Consider the following 14,970-nt stretch of genomic DNA (forward strand, 5'->3'; position numbering starts at 1 on the left):
CAAACCCATTAGACTGATGTTATTAATATCTTAGGCATCTGGGTAAGAACCAAAATGTCTACAACTGAAGAAGAGGGAACCATCTTAATTCATTTTTGTGACTATAACATATCTCAGAGGTTGGATAATCCATTACAAACAGAAATTTGTTTTCTCACAGTTCTGTAGACTGGGAAGTCCAAGATCAAGGTGCCAGTAGGTTCAGTTATCTGCTGAAGGTTGCACTCTGATTTCAAGATGGCACTATGAATGCTTTGTCTCTAGAAGGGAGGGATGCTGTGTCCCCACATAGCACAATACAGAGTAGCAAGAGAACTGACCTCTGTGTGAAGGCTTCCTCTGTAGGGGTCTTAATCCCAACCTTGAGGAGAGTCCTTATAATATGATCACTCTTAAAGGTCTCCAACCTCTTAAATATTTGTTTATTTTCAATTATTTTAGAGACAGAGGAGAGATCTTCTATCTGCTAGTTCACTTACCAAATGCCCACAATAACCAGAGCTGGGCCAGACAAAAATCAGGGGCCCAGAACTCATCTTGAGTCTCCCATGTGGGTGGCAGGGACCCAAGTTCTTGAGCCATCATCTGCTTCCTGGGGTCCTCATTGGTAGGAAGCTGAATTGTACGTGGAGGAGTTGAGACTCAAGACAGCCATTCTAATATTGAATGTGGGTGTACCAAGTGGCATTTTAACCCATGTGCCAGATGTCTACCCAACACCCCACCTCGTTGGGTATTAAGTTTCAACACTAGAATTTTGGAGGGAATCCATTCAAGCTAGCAACATCTTCTCAGGGATGGGGAACCTTTTCTCCTGCTAAGGACAATTTGGATATCTATAACATCATTCACAAACAATACAGAATTTTTAACAATTAGCCTGCTAAAGATTTACTAAGTCCATCAAGTCCCATCTGTGGTTGCTTTGACAGGGCCATATCAAACAGTTACACAAGTCTTATGTGGTCCTTGAGCTGGATGTTCCCCACTCCTATGGGCTTACCTTATCCACCCTTACAAGGTTAAAAACTGTATATCAATAAAATTTACAGGGGAAACAGAAGTTTGACCCTGACAAAGTAGAGGAGCTTAAGAAACAGCCTGAGATTTCTTCAAATTAATTCCAACAAAGCATAAACAAATTCACGATATTCAAGAAATAATTGTACTCCCTGAGAACAAAAGTGACAAGGCTTCAGAGGAACATAGCAGGCTCTTAAGTTTTTGTACCTTTTGTTATCACAGTGTTCAATATACAATGAAGAAGTTACTGAACATGCAAAATCTAGGAAAAAATGTGATGTATAGTCAAGAGAAAATAAGGTCCATGGGAACAGAACTTGAGATGATCTACATGTTAGTTTTAGTTGACAAAAGCTTATATATGCCTATGCATATAAGGAAGTAAGACAAACAGAAACAAGCAAACTATGGTCATCATGAGTGAACAGGAAATCTTGACAAAGAAATGGCGACTAAAAAAGAGCTTAATGGAGATTCTATAAATGGAAAGAACAATAACTAATTACAAATTAATTTGATTTACTGTATCAATACAATATTAAGAAAAATCAGTGAACTTGATAGCTGTCAATCAAATTTATTCAATTTGAAGAAGCTAGAGAAAAAAGATTCAAGGATGATGAGCAGAGACTTGAAAGACCTCAAGGACAGTCCCTGATTGTCTAATGTGCATGTAATTGGATTTACAGAAGAAAAAAAGTATAAGAATTTGGGCATAAAATGTGGTTAAGAAGTAATGTTCAAAAAGTTCTCATAAAAATTTTTCATCCTCATCTTCTTGAGAGAGATATAGAGTGAGTGAGAAAGAGAGAGAGAGAGAGAGAGAGAAAAAGAGAGAGAGAGAGAGGTAGGCACCGGAGAGAAATGACTGCAACAACCAGAGCCATTCCATGCCAAAACTAGAAGCCTGGAACTCCGCAGTCTGGTCCTTCCAGGTGTGTGGCAAGGACCCACATACTTGAGCCATCGTCTGCTGTTCTCCCATGGTGTGCATTAGCAGGAAGCTGTATTGGAAGCAGAGCCAATCAAACCCCAGCACTTCAACATGGGATACAGGAGTCCCCCGTGGTATCTTCACTGCTGTGCCAAACACTGGCCCCAGAAAAAGTTCTCATTTTTGATGAAGGAAACATCAATTTTCATATCTCAGAAGCCTATCAAAACCCAAGAAAAAGATTATAAGGGGCTGCATTAGTGTTGAAATATCCAGGAATCATCATTGTGGGAATGAGGACATAGCCAAGTGGCTCTAAGTATTCTGCCACTGTTCAGGAAGGAGCAGTTAACTTGGTGCTTCATGGGGCAGCAATGGATACAGGGAAGGTACTGCTTTTTTTGTGCATTTAAAAAGATTGTTTCTTAAAGTCTTCTTTTTGTCTGGTTTATTTAAAAATAAAAAACTATTTACAGATTATAAAAGTACAGGTTCATTGGGGAAAATATGTAATCATGTAGATCTGAAATAAAATTTGATCTTACAGGTTGTGATCCTTTTATACTGCAATGTCTCATTTTTGTTTATTTTTGATAAGCAGTAGGGAAACAAAGAAGAGTAGAAAAAAATTTTAAGGCATATTACTTTCTAGACAAGTCCTAAATTCTAACCTTTACCTAAAGCTTTTACCTTAATGTAGGTTGGGATTAACATACTTTCTGTGAGGATATCTCTGGATGAATTCAGTCTATATGTAATACTTACATTATATATGACTTTTAAGGTATACTAATTATAGGTGAGATTTTTAATAGAATTGAAGAGCATAAAGCACTTACACTTTTGATTTCAGTATAATGATTCCTGAATACGTAATTTATTTTGTCAATTAATAAGACAATTGGTTATGTAGTAGGATGACTGAATTGTAATTTGTCATTCTCCTTCCCTCATATGTGGGAATGAATTGCCCTGCTAAAAGTTTTCCACAGACACCTATGGATGTTTAAGTTTTGTTCTTACTCAAGTGATACTTAGAAAAAAAATGAAATTGAAGTGATTTTGTATCTGAAATTCACCAAAGACAGCCTCCTATTTCTTCTTTATTCAGAGATTTTTATCAGAGGAATATAGACTGGAATCTGCAATGGTTCTCAGAATTCCAAAGTGGTAAGTGAGACCAATTAAGTCTGTCCTTACCAGTATTTAATTATGCTGTGTTTTTTTCTCTGTAGTTCTTAGCTGAAATATTTTAAATGATGATTCATGTTAAATCTGAGGTTCTTTACTTTTAATAGCATCTTTCCTTGAGCGGTTTTACCATCTTATGCCTTTGTAGTCTGGTTTTTAAATGTTCTGTATTTGTATACTCCAGGCTCTGATTTGGGATCTAGAACAAGGTTCAGGATTTCTATTAGATCCATTTTCTAATTGACCATGGTAAATTGAGAACAGAAATTATATTTTCTTCTTTTCATTCCACCAATTCAAAAATTATGGTTCAGACTTCCTAAGTATAAGGCTGATGTGAAAGAGATAGTTGAAATGAGTCTAGCAACATTTGAATGCATTAAAATAAGTGCTCATATTAATATCCATATATGAGAAACTGAAGATTCTGTATGAATGGAGAGTTAGATCATGCCAGTACTAACACCAAATTACTCTATAGATTTAACTGTAAGTTCCAAAACAAATTTTTGCATTTTTGGCATCTTGTCCACTGATGTCTGTTTTCTTTGCATGAAATTTTTGTTGCAAGTAATGACAAACAATAATTAAAAAAACATAGGTTGATGAATTTAAGCCACAAAGTGTATTGCTCATTTAACTCATAAGCCTGAGGACAAGGCTACTTTGTGAATGAGCCAGCAGCTCAGTGGCTTTGATTTCTTTGTTCTGCCATCCTGGAGTTGATTTCTTTCTCTCTCTCTCTTTTTTTTTTTTTTTTACAGAGTGGATAGTGAGAGAGAGAGAGAGAGAGAGAGAGAGAAAGGTCTTCCTTTTTGCCGTTGGTTCACCCTCCAATGGCCGCTGCGGCCGGTGTATCTCGCTGATCCGAAGCCAGGAGCCAGGTGCTTCTCCTGGTCTCCCATGTGGGTGCAGGGCCCAAAGACTTGGGCCATCCTCCACTGCCTTCTCGGGCCATAGCAGAGAGCTGGCCTGGAAGAGGGGCAACCAGGATAGAATCCGGCACCCCAACCGGGACTAGAACCCGGTGTGCTGGCGCCGCAAGGCGGAGGATTAGCCTGTTAAGCCACGGTGCCGGCCCTGGAGTTGATTTCATTCTGATGTGCCCGGTATGACTTTTTGGTAGCTCCTAAGGCTTAGGATGCCCCTATTCACATGCACTCGGAAAAAGCATATTTGAGTATTTCTAACACATGTCCTGATATTTATTTGAATGCAGTCGCTGTAGATATTTCCATCTTGTAGCTGTTGAATCTGGCATGTATTTTCCATCCCAGTAGACAAAGGAGAATTTAACTTCTTTGGAACTCTTGGATCCCCAAAAGAGAATTTTGTCTTCTGAGAAGAGCAGAGTGGAAGAAATGTGACGAGAGATTAATTACTATTAGGCTATTATCCTTTAAATCAACCTATGGCTTACCTTTTCATTAAAATCTACCTTAAGACTTAACATTGCTTTTCCTCATTCCTGCCAACTGTTAGGGAGCTTTTTCTTTTTTTTGTTTTTCCCCTTGAACATAGGAAAAGCTCTATTATCCCAAATTGTGATCTGTCTTTATGGGCAACACATGGCTTACCATGGTTTTCTATGTCATTTCTTTTCCTTTTGCTTTGTTAGGTAATACTTTAAATTTCATCAGAAAATGAATAGTGCTGAAATGTATTTTATTTTCTAATAAATCAGAGTTTCCCATTAGGTGGCTTATATCAAATAAGAATTCTGCATTGGATGTGTTCGTGATGGACAGCAATATGCTTTAAAAAATAAAGCACAATTTAATTAAAATATTTAAACTGAAATATGAAAGACATACTAGCTGCCACTGTAAAGTTCAATAATTTGAAATGATGAAATTTTCCTTCAAGTTTTCTTTTTTTAAAGATTTATTTATTTATTTGAAAGTTAGAGTTACACACAGAGATAAGCAGAGGTCTTCCATTGCTGGTTCACTCCCCAGTTGGCTGAAGCAGCCAGATCTGTGCCGATCCGAAGCCAGGAGCCAGGAACTTCTTCCGGATCTCCCATGCCGGTGCAGGGGCCCAAGGACTTGGGCCATCTTCCACTGCTTTGCCAGGCCATAGCAGAGAGCTGGATTGGAAGTGGAGCAGCTGGGACTTGAACCGGCCCCCTTATGGGATGCCAGCACTGCAGGCGGCAGCTTTACCCACTACGCCGCAGCACTGGCCCCAACTTCAAGTTTTGTGACAGGAGCAAAATATACTCTAGTGAACCAGCAGATAAAAGAGTGTCTCTCTTTCTCTCTCTGTCTCTCTTCCTTTTTGTAACTCAGCCTTTCAATTAAACATTTTTTTTTAGAAAGGAATTTTAGCAGGCATCTAATAAATCATCCTATCTAATATCCTATCTAGTAAGCCTGGCAGGAAGAATTCAGCCATCAGAACTCAGTAACTAGTTAATTAGAGGATTCATATTCTGTTGTTTCTGAGAGATACAATTATTCAACAAGTGTGATTTGATTTTTAACCTCAGCTCTAATTAAAATAATTATTTTCTTCTATAAAGGTCTTTGAAAATATTTGTGGAAAGATGAAATTTATTTTGAATTTTATTTTGAAATTTATTTTGGTGCCCCAAGTTTTGAAATCCTTGCATGCAGGTGTTTTTTTTTTTTTTTTTTTTTTTTTTATGCTATGTGTTTCCCATATACTTTGGAAGACTTCTTTCTTTCTGTTGAGGACAAAATCTGTGTGCATGTAATTTCCCCCCAGTAGAAGTGTATTTCTTCCTCTTAGGGTGTTGCTCTTCACACACATGATGGCAATTATGTCTCCCAATTTTTTTTTTTTTTTAAATTTTTGACAGGCAGAGTGGACAGTAGAAGGAGACAGAGAGAAAGGTCTTCCTTTTTGCCTTTGGTTCACCCTCCAATGGCCGCCGCGGTAGGCTGTGGCCGGCGCACCGCGCTGTTCCGATGGCAGGAGCCAGGTGCTTCTCCTGGTCTCCCATGGGGTGCAGGGCCCAAGAACTTGGGCCATCCTCCACTGCACTCCCTGGCCACAGCAGAGAGCTGGCCTGGAAGAGGGGCAACCGGGACAGAATCCGGCACCCCGACCGGGACTAGAACCCGGTGTGCTGGCGCCGCAAGGCGGAGGATTAGCCTACTGAGCCACTGCACCGGCTATGTCTCCCAATTTTATCTTCTTGTCAGCAGACCATTCACACACGTCTCAGATGATTGTATTGCCAGTTGCAGTTATCATTCAAATTTATGTCCTCTTAATTTTCTTTAATTTTTATTTCTCTTTAAAAGGTTCATAGAAATAAACATTATAGCCTTAATATGATCTCAGTAGTACAGTAATTATGGGTGTGGATATAGTTTTCCTGTTCTAAATATGTTACTTCCAAAATTGTGTTTTTCTAAAAATCACTTTAGTTGAGGTATGTGTATTATAAAATGCAAAATACAAGAGATAAAATATGCCTTTTTGGTAAATATTTGATCCAGCTTTAGAAACTTACATTTATATTAACTAAAACCACAATCAAGATGTAGAACATTTTTCTGTTCCCATAAGATCCCTTGTGATGCTAATCAATGCCATGCCCATTTCTGATCCCCAGCCCAAGGCAAACACTGTTCTACTTTCCACGTCTGTAAATGAGATTTCTGTGTTCTAGAATTTCGTACAAGTGGAGGTGTGCGTTATGCACAGGCATCTTTGGAGATAATAGTGGACTTGGCCCACACAATAAATAAAATGTATATTGTGATAATGTGATCATAAATTTTTTGGTTTCTGAGTACATATAAAAAAAGTGTTCATACCATAGTGTAGTCAGTTAAGTGTGCAATAGCATTCTGTCTTTAAAAAAGTTCTTGTTTTAATTAAAATATTGCTAAAAATCTCATTATTTGAGTTATTGGAAAAATGGCACCAATGGATTTTTTTTTAAACCCAGTATTGCTACTAACCTTCAATTTGTAAACGCCACAATGGGGATGGCTGTACACTTTAAGGTTGCCATAATTCATATTGAAGTGCTTGGGTTTGGGTCTCAACTCTGCTCTCCATTCCATTTGCTAATGTGTTCCCTGGGGAAGGCAGCAGCTGATGGCCCAAGTAGTTGGGTCCCTGCCATGCACGTGGGAGACAGATTGAGTTCCTAGTTTCTGGCTTTGCCCTTGCCCAACTCTGGCTGTTGTGAGCATTTGGAGAATGAACCAGTGTATGGGAGATCTCTTTCTGTTCTTCTCTCATCCTCTGTCTCTCTCTCAAATAAGTAAAATAAGTAAATAACTAGCAACTCACAAATGTGCATAAAGACCTATGAAGTACATAAAGATCTATAAAGTATAACAAATAAAGCACAATAAAAGGAGATAACGCCTGTGCTCTTTTCTGTCTGGAATCTTTGGCTCAGAATAATGCTGTTTCATCCATATTATACATATATGAATAATTTCTTTTTTATAGTTGATTACGACCTTATAAGTATCCCATAATTTTTCTCTTTACTTGTTGATGATATTTGATTGTTCTCAGTTTTTAGCTGTTAGTAGCAAAGCTACTGTGGACATTTATTTTTAAATACCTTTTGAGATAAATATTTTTATTTTTCTTGGATAAATACCTAGAAATAGAATTGCTGGGTCATATGTTTAACTATGTTTAACTTCAGAAGCAACTTCCAAAGAGCTTTTTGAAGTGGTTATGCCATTTGACATTCCTACTCTCAGTATACCGAGAGTTCCAGTTCTTCTTTACCTACTCATGGTTTTGGAGCTAAGTGGGATTCTTAGCATATGTTTAGATAATGTCAAATTGATGTAAGGAACGCATTTTCATTTAATCTGACTAGACTATTATAAGAAAGCCTCATCTCACGTGAGTCAGTTTTCTTGCATAATCTTATTTTCCATATAAAACTATTGTTTTTGTATTGGAGTGTGTGTGTGTGTGTGTAAGTGTAAGTGTAATTCCATGTGATAGTTTGGTAAGGTGTCATTGTGAAGTCATGAATAAATTAGGCTCCTGAAATACATTTCTCCTTTAGAAGCCTTTCACTTTTTATAAAACCTCCTGACCCACATTGTGTCTTATATGTAACAGGCATCTTACACGTGGAGTTTCTTTCAGTGTTTCCTTATTTCTTGAATACCACATTCTTACTCTACAGTGTACATTCTTTGCCTTCAAAGCAAGTAGGTAAATTAGGCAGAAATGAAAAGTTATTTGTCCAACTTAATACGCAACCTTCTTAGTATGAGTGAATCAAGTTGTTGAATTTGATCTATAAATCATTATGAAGTTCTCTTATTCACAGAGATAACAAAAGGTGGAGCACAAATGATTCTGATAAGCTAGAAGGGTTTCTTTTTTGTTGGCTGATAATTCAAAATTCATTTCTATTATAAATTTGAATCTGTAAGGTTGGGGAAATCCACTCCGTGCATGGGTAGAATAACCATTGCCCTTCTGCTTTTGACTTTTGGTAATCTCTTAAAGTATGTATATATATGCACTTCCTTCACCACCACCACCACCAACAGCAACAAAATCCAAGTTTGTTTCAGAACCAGTTCAGCAATGTAGGAAAAGTCCAGTGTTCATTCGTAGCTGAAACAAGACCAACCTTCTTCTGAAGCGAGATGAATGATGTGCTTTGGTGCATGAGCCAGGATGCAGAACGTTTTAGCTAAAGATTTTCTCCCTGGATAGATCCTGTGGATTGAGTTTTGTTCTCCAGCCTCCCGTCCCACTGGTGTTTTGCATAGCTGCTTCTGCCTTCCTTTAATTACCTTTTCTATTCTGAAGAATAAAGTAAATCAAGATTTCTTATCTTTTTCCTTCCTCTCACTTGGGAAAAGTTACTTGTAATATTCTCCTAGTCCTCAGAAAAATAAAAAATGTGCAGTCTTTGATTTCAGAGTGAGTGATTCCTGTCAACAGGACTGTGCATCCTGATGATGAACTCAAGTTGCCTGCTGGAATAACTTCATGATAAGCTTTTATAGGTGCAGACAGGTAGAGAAAAGAAAATGTCTTAGAAGGAGATACGAAAAGAAGCCTGCATTACTCTGTCAGGGTGACCTTTCCATATTTGGTCTGTGTCACACAGCAGCTCTGGAACTATAATAAATAAGCCCATCCCATGATTTCTCCATCTGCACTAGAAATAATAGTACTGCCTCTATCACTGGATCAATGGGATGACCAAATGAATTTATATAGGTGAAATATTTGGAATGCATAGAGTTTTGATCTGTTGCTGTTCGGTACACTAATATGTACTAGATAAAATGTGTGCTTTACAGAAGGACACCCCTTCTGTCATATGTTTTCTAAATAGACTAGAAGATACTAACCCTGATTATCCCTATGGAGTTAGGTGTCTGGTAATTTCAGTGTTTTTTCCTTCTGTAGTAAAGCTCAAAGGAAGATACTCAGCCCTTCAAAGAGTAAAGCTAACAGTTGTGTTTAATCAATAGGGATTTTAACTCTGTTGTATTGTAGTCTCCTGCACTTCCTTTTGAACTAGACTTTAAAGCTTTCAGGTAGAATGCATAAACATGTAGCTGAGTAGTTTATTGGAGGTTCAGTAATGTTTTGCTACTTACTGTGGCTCAGTTCATTATTGTCACTGTTCTGGCTCATGCAGTGTAGTCAGCCTGCAGAGGACAGTTAGTTCAGAGCCAGGAGAAACTATATTGATTATTCACTGACTGCTTATTTCTACCTGGTAGAAATAATTATCTCTGATATTTGTACTTCTTCCATTATTCTGATTTCTGATGCAGTGATAGAACTTCAAGATGAGAAGGATCCATATTTCAGGTTTGACACAAGAGTATCTTTTTTTAAAAGATTTATTTATTCATTTGAAAGTCAGAGTTACACAGAGATAGAAGGAGAGGCAGGGAGAGAGAGAAGTCTTCCATCCTCTGGTTCACTCCCCAATTGGCCGCAATGGTTGGAGCTGCACTGATCCGAACCCAGGAGCCAGTAGCTTCTTCTAAGTCTCCCACGTGGGTGCAGGGGCCCAAGGACTTGGGCCATCCTCCACTGCTTTCCCAGGCCATAGCAGAGAGCTGGATTGGAAGAGGAGCAGCCGGGACTAGAACTGGCGCCCATATGGGAGGCTGGCACTGCAGGCGGCAGCTTTACTCACTATGCCACAGCACCGCCTCCCCAAGAATATCTTTGATTTTGCTGATCAGGATCTATGAGATTTAAATGGAGAAAATGGTTTTTGACATTTTGGGTCACCTGAAGAAAAGAAACAGGAATGAAGGGAGGTAAGAAAGTAAGAGGAGGAATAGCACTGATGAATAAAAGCAGTTAGGGAAAATACAGAGGTTAATAGAGATAATTACTGATTTTGTCTTACGGGAAACCTGCCTCAGCTATTCATCTTCTTTTATATGGGACACAAGTGTTGTAGCTTACATAATGAAGTGTGCTTTAGCTTTGTGCAGGATAGAAGTTAATTTCCTGTTTACTTGTTAGAGTGACCTGAGACAAGTCTCTCAACCATTTATGGTTTCCTCACCTCAACAGTAGAGTTACTAGTAAAAATATCTATACTGCTGGAGAACCAAATAAAATAATGTATGTCAAAATACTTTGTAAATGGTAAAGCTCTAGCTAAGTTTTGATGATGATGATATTGATGACCTCAGTCTGCCTTCAGAGACACTGTAACTTTCGTATTTTGCTCTGGTTTCTGTTTTTGTATTTCTGTTGTACTCTCGGTAGCCATTAGGCTCAATGAACCCATAGACTGTCCCATCCATTATTACTGAGTATGAGTTTGAATGCTGTCCTGTCCTTGAGCATTCGCTCACATGGTGGTATACTTAATTGCAAAATGCTAGAAGGCTGCATGCATACTGAGAGCCTAAATCTGCTGCTGGCCAACTGAAGGCTCAGAGGAGATGGGGAGGCGTCCCAGGGCATCTTGTGGTACTGCGGATCCCTGGGTACTTTCTGCCTTGTGTGGCCTGTTTTTCTCATTGCCTTCATGTGCCATGATAGTAAACTTCCTCTTTTTTTTTTTTTTTTTACAGATAGAGTTAAACAGAGAGAGAGATAAAGAGAAAGGTCTTCCTCCCCCCATGGTTTTTAAAAGTAAATTTTTGTTAATTTTTGAGCCAGAGAGACACATAGAGACTAGTAAAGTGTTCCCAACTGCTTCTTCACTCCCAGAAAGTCTGAAATGGCTGTTAGTAGGCCAGGCTGAAGCCAGAAACTGGGAAATCAGTCTAAATCTTCCATGAGGATAGCAGGAACCCACTTTTTTGAGCCATCACTGCTATTTTCCTGGCTTTGCATTACAAAGAAGCTGGAGTCAGGAGTCAGAACTGGGTATGGGACACAGATAACTGTGATAGGGGACACTGACATCTTAACCACTAGGCCAAACACCTGGTCCTGTCCTGCTTTAAGAGAAGAGTAAAAGAAGAAGAGAAAGGTAGTTTTACAAATGTGGAAGTGAGGGGTGAAATTTTGGCTATGTCATTCACAATGTAATAAATGTATTCACCCACCTAGTCCTCAAAATAGTAGAATAAAGTAAGTGAGACTTACTTGTTTTATTACTGTGTTGATTCAGGTACATGCTTATTCAGCCCAGATAAGAAAGCTTTGGCCTCACTGTTAAAAAGATCGACCATGTATTACAAATAGTAGTTTTCATTAAAATATAAAAATTTTGAGATACTTAGTAAAAATATACTTGTTTTACCATATTCTGTCAAACGTAAAAGGGACCCATGAAATTGTTTTAATTAAAGAAAGAAAAAAATTGTCCTTTTGATACATGGAAGCAATTATAAAGTATAATTATATCAATTTTGTATTCTTTACAATTCGATAGTACAGCATCTATTTTTGTGCTTTTGGTAATGTATGCAGTGTTGAAAGGATTGAAGTTGCATAAAATGAAAAATGTGAAATGTGTTCCACATTTATTTTGTTGTTGTCTTATACCAAATGGAATTTGTTCCAGAGCTATAATGCTGAATGCTGCCTCTTAGCCATTTAAGAACAAATTTAGAAATAAATGTTCTGTTTTGTAAGATTATAATATTTGGATCCATAAATTCTGGTTGAATGGAGCACATAATAAGGAATAGTTGAAGGCAGCAAGATACCACCAACATGTACCTTTCATATCGTCTCATATGTGGTATTATTAAATTTGTTGGTTGAGCCAAACACACTTCATGTAATACATAAATTTTCATTGGATCATTGTATCTTGCTTTGAGATAAAATTACCACTGCTTTGTTTTGACATTGACTTTAAAATATCTTAAATAACTTCTAAGCATTTTTTTCTCCAACACTTGGAAGCAACCAAATTTTCTTTGATAATATTTTGTTTTAATTGATGTTATCTAAAAAATTCAAATCAATGTCTTGACTTATAAGCTGCAAGTAATGATAAATCAGTGCTATGTAACAATTCTTATGATTTAGTGGCTCTTACATCACATCAGATGCTATTTTAAGTCCCTAATAGTCAGCAACTTATTTAATCCCTATAATCACTCTAGGAAGTAGAATCTAGTTATTTTCATTTTACAGTTATTCCCATTTTGCAATAGAGAAAACCAAGGCACTAATAGTTAAATAATTTGATCAATTCCATGGCTACCAGCTTATGATAAAACCAGGATGTGAATATAGGCAATGTGGATAGAGGATCCAGCACTCTTAGCTGTTATTCTATATGTGTAAATATAGAAAACTTATCCTGTGAGGCACAAAAATATACATTAATCAGACCCAGGCCAATGAATGCAAAGATCTGCTTTGTGAAACTTGTGTCGGCTTTTATTTAGGGAAAATAGTGCAGGTTCCTGGTATTTTTTTTTAATTGATTGTGTTTTTGCTACATGTATTTTAGAGTTCTGATAATAGGTATATAAATATTTAAGATTGTTACATTCTGTTGATGAATTATTTTTTCTTTAGGAAATGAGCCCATTTATTCCTGATATTTCCTTCTTTGAAATTGACATGTTCTGTTAAATAGCCTGGTGTATATTTTTCATCATTTTTTTTTTAGAGCTGTCTGTCATTACAATAATGTGGGCTTTTTTTTTCTTTTTTTTTTGCCAAAAACATTTAGTTTGGTCTTTTTTTATAGTCTGGCAATCTTTGTCTTTATTAATATGTTTATTTTTAATCTGTTATCGATATAGTTAGGTTTCAGTCTAATGTGTGGCAGCTTTTGCTTTTCCTTCTTTTGGGTTCTTTTTCTCTCTTTCCTTATCTTATTTTGAATCAATTGAGTAATTTTTATGATTTCATCTTATGTCTTTTATTGACTTACTGTCTTCTTTGTTTTCTTCTTTCAGTGATTATAGAATGGTTTAAAATATGCCTTTGTAACTTGTTGCCATGTACCTTCAAATGGTACCCACTTCAAGTGTGTCATAAGAAAAGCCAGTAATTCTCAATAGCATTTGGAGCAGTGGGGAGAATCATGTTGGCTGTACCTATAAGAACTTTAAAAAATGCCTTACCTCTCTCAGATATTATTGTGCTGGCCTGCTGTTCCTCTTAGGGGAACACGGACAGCATTCTTTTCTGGATAGGGAAACTGACTTAAGTAAATGGCAGACAGGCCCAGCATAACATGATGAAATGAATACTTACCTTGAAGTCCGATAGACCTGAATTCAAATCCTGGGACTATTACTTACTAGATATGTGATATAGGACAAATTATTTCACCACTCTAGTTTTCATGCCTAAGTTGTGAATAATAATCACTTCATAAAGCTGTTGTCCTATATGCTCAGATAGCGTTTGATTTCTATCTTGACTGTCTAAATTAAGTGGAATGGTATTTATAAAATACCTACTTACACTGTTTAGCAGATTGAAGAATTTCAAAACTTCTTGCCATGTAAGAATTATGGAAGTTATAGTCTGACTCTTAAGTGAATGCTTTTATTTTTCACAATAAATTCTGTCTTCAAATTCTAATCAGTTTTTTTTATAACTTGTAACATTTTGTGCAGAAGAAATTGTTAACATAGGCGAGGTTGCTATGAATGAATACAACAATTAAATAAGTCAGAGTTGAGGGGAGATCTAGGCATTGCATAAAGCTCCAAGAACTGGGCCTGGGACACTTGGGAACATTACCAGTCCCCTTTTACAAACTGAGAGAGGTTGAGTGGTCAGCAGTGATGTGGTGTGAGAGGCAGTGCCATCTTAGATCTCATTGTGTCACCTTTCCAAAAGGATAATTCATGTTGTGGGATTAGAATTTAGGTAATAAGAAGGATTTGGGGTGATATGTTTGAAATCACCACAATATACGAGTGAAGGGGCCAGCACTGTGGTGTAGTAGGCTAAGCCTCCCCCTGTGACACTGACATCCCATATGGGTGCCAGTTCTAGTCCCTGCTGCTCCTCTTCTGATCCAGTTCTCTGCTGTGGCCTTGGAGAGCAATGGAGGATGGCCCAAGTACTTGAGCCCTTGTGCCTGCAGAGGAGACCAGGAGGCAGCTCCTGTCTCCTGGCTTTGGATTGGCATAGCTCCGGCTACTGTGGCCATTTAGGGAGTGAACCAGCAGATGGAAGACCTTTCTCTCTGTCTTTCCCCATCTCTGTCTGTAATTCTACCTCTCAAATACATTTTAAAAAATTATACACACACACACACACACACAAGAGAAAGTTGAAGCTGCAAAATATCATTGCAGAGATGATACATAGAGAGAAGAGCATAGAGGTCATCTTTTCCAGCATCTAGGAAGAATGACACGCATTCTGTGAATGGTATTTACTGAACTTATAGTGCATGTAGGGCTTGTTAGTTTTACCTTTAGATTGGG

At 37.6% G+C, this 14,970-nt stretch overlaps 1 protein-coding gene across 5 annotated transcripts in view; it reads left to right on the forward strand.

The window, feature by feature from the left end:
• The window catches only part of RFX3 (regulatory factor X3), a 340,737-nt gene that overhangs the window by 99,158 nt on the left and 226,609 nt on the right, over nt 1-14,970 (forward strand). Inside the window, exon 2 of one of the 5 annotated variants that reach the window (XM_062208338.1) lies at nt 3,069-3,127. The exons of the other annotated variants lie outside the window; for them this stretch is intronic. The gene's annotated coding sequence lies outside the window, so the exon portion shown is untranslated. The remainder of the gene's footprint in view (nt 1-3,068; nt 3,128-14,970) is intronic. 5 annotated transcript variants of the gene reach the window in all.

The sequence above is a fragment of the Lepus europaeus genome, chromosome 12 (genome assembly GCF_033115175.1).
Source record: "Lepus europaeus isolate LE1 chromosome 12, mLepTim1.pri, whole genome shotgun sequence".
NCBI lineage: Eukaryota > Metazoa > Chordata > Mammalia > Lagomorpha > Leporidae > Lepus > Lepus europaeus.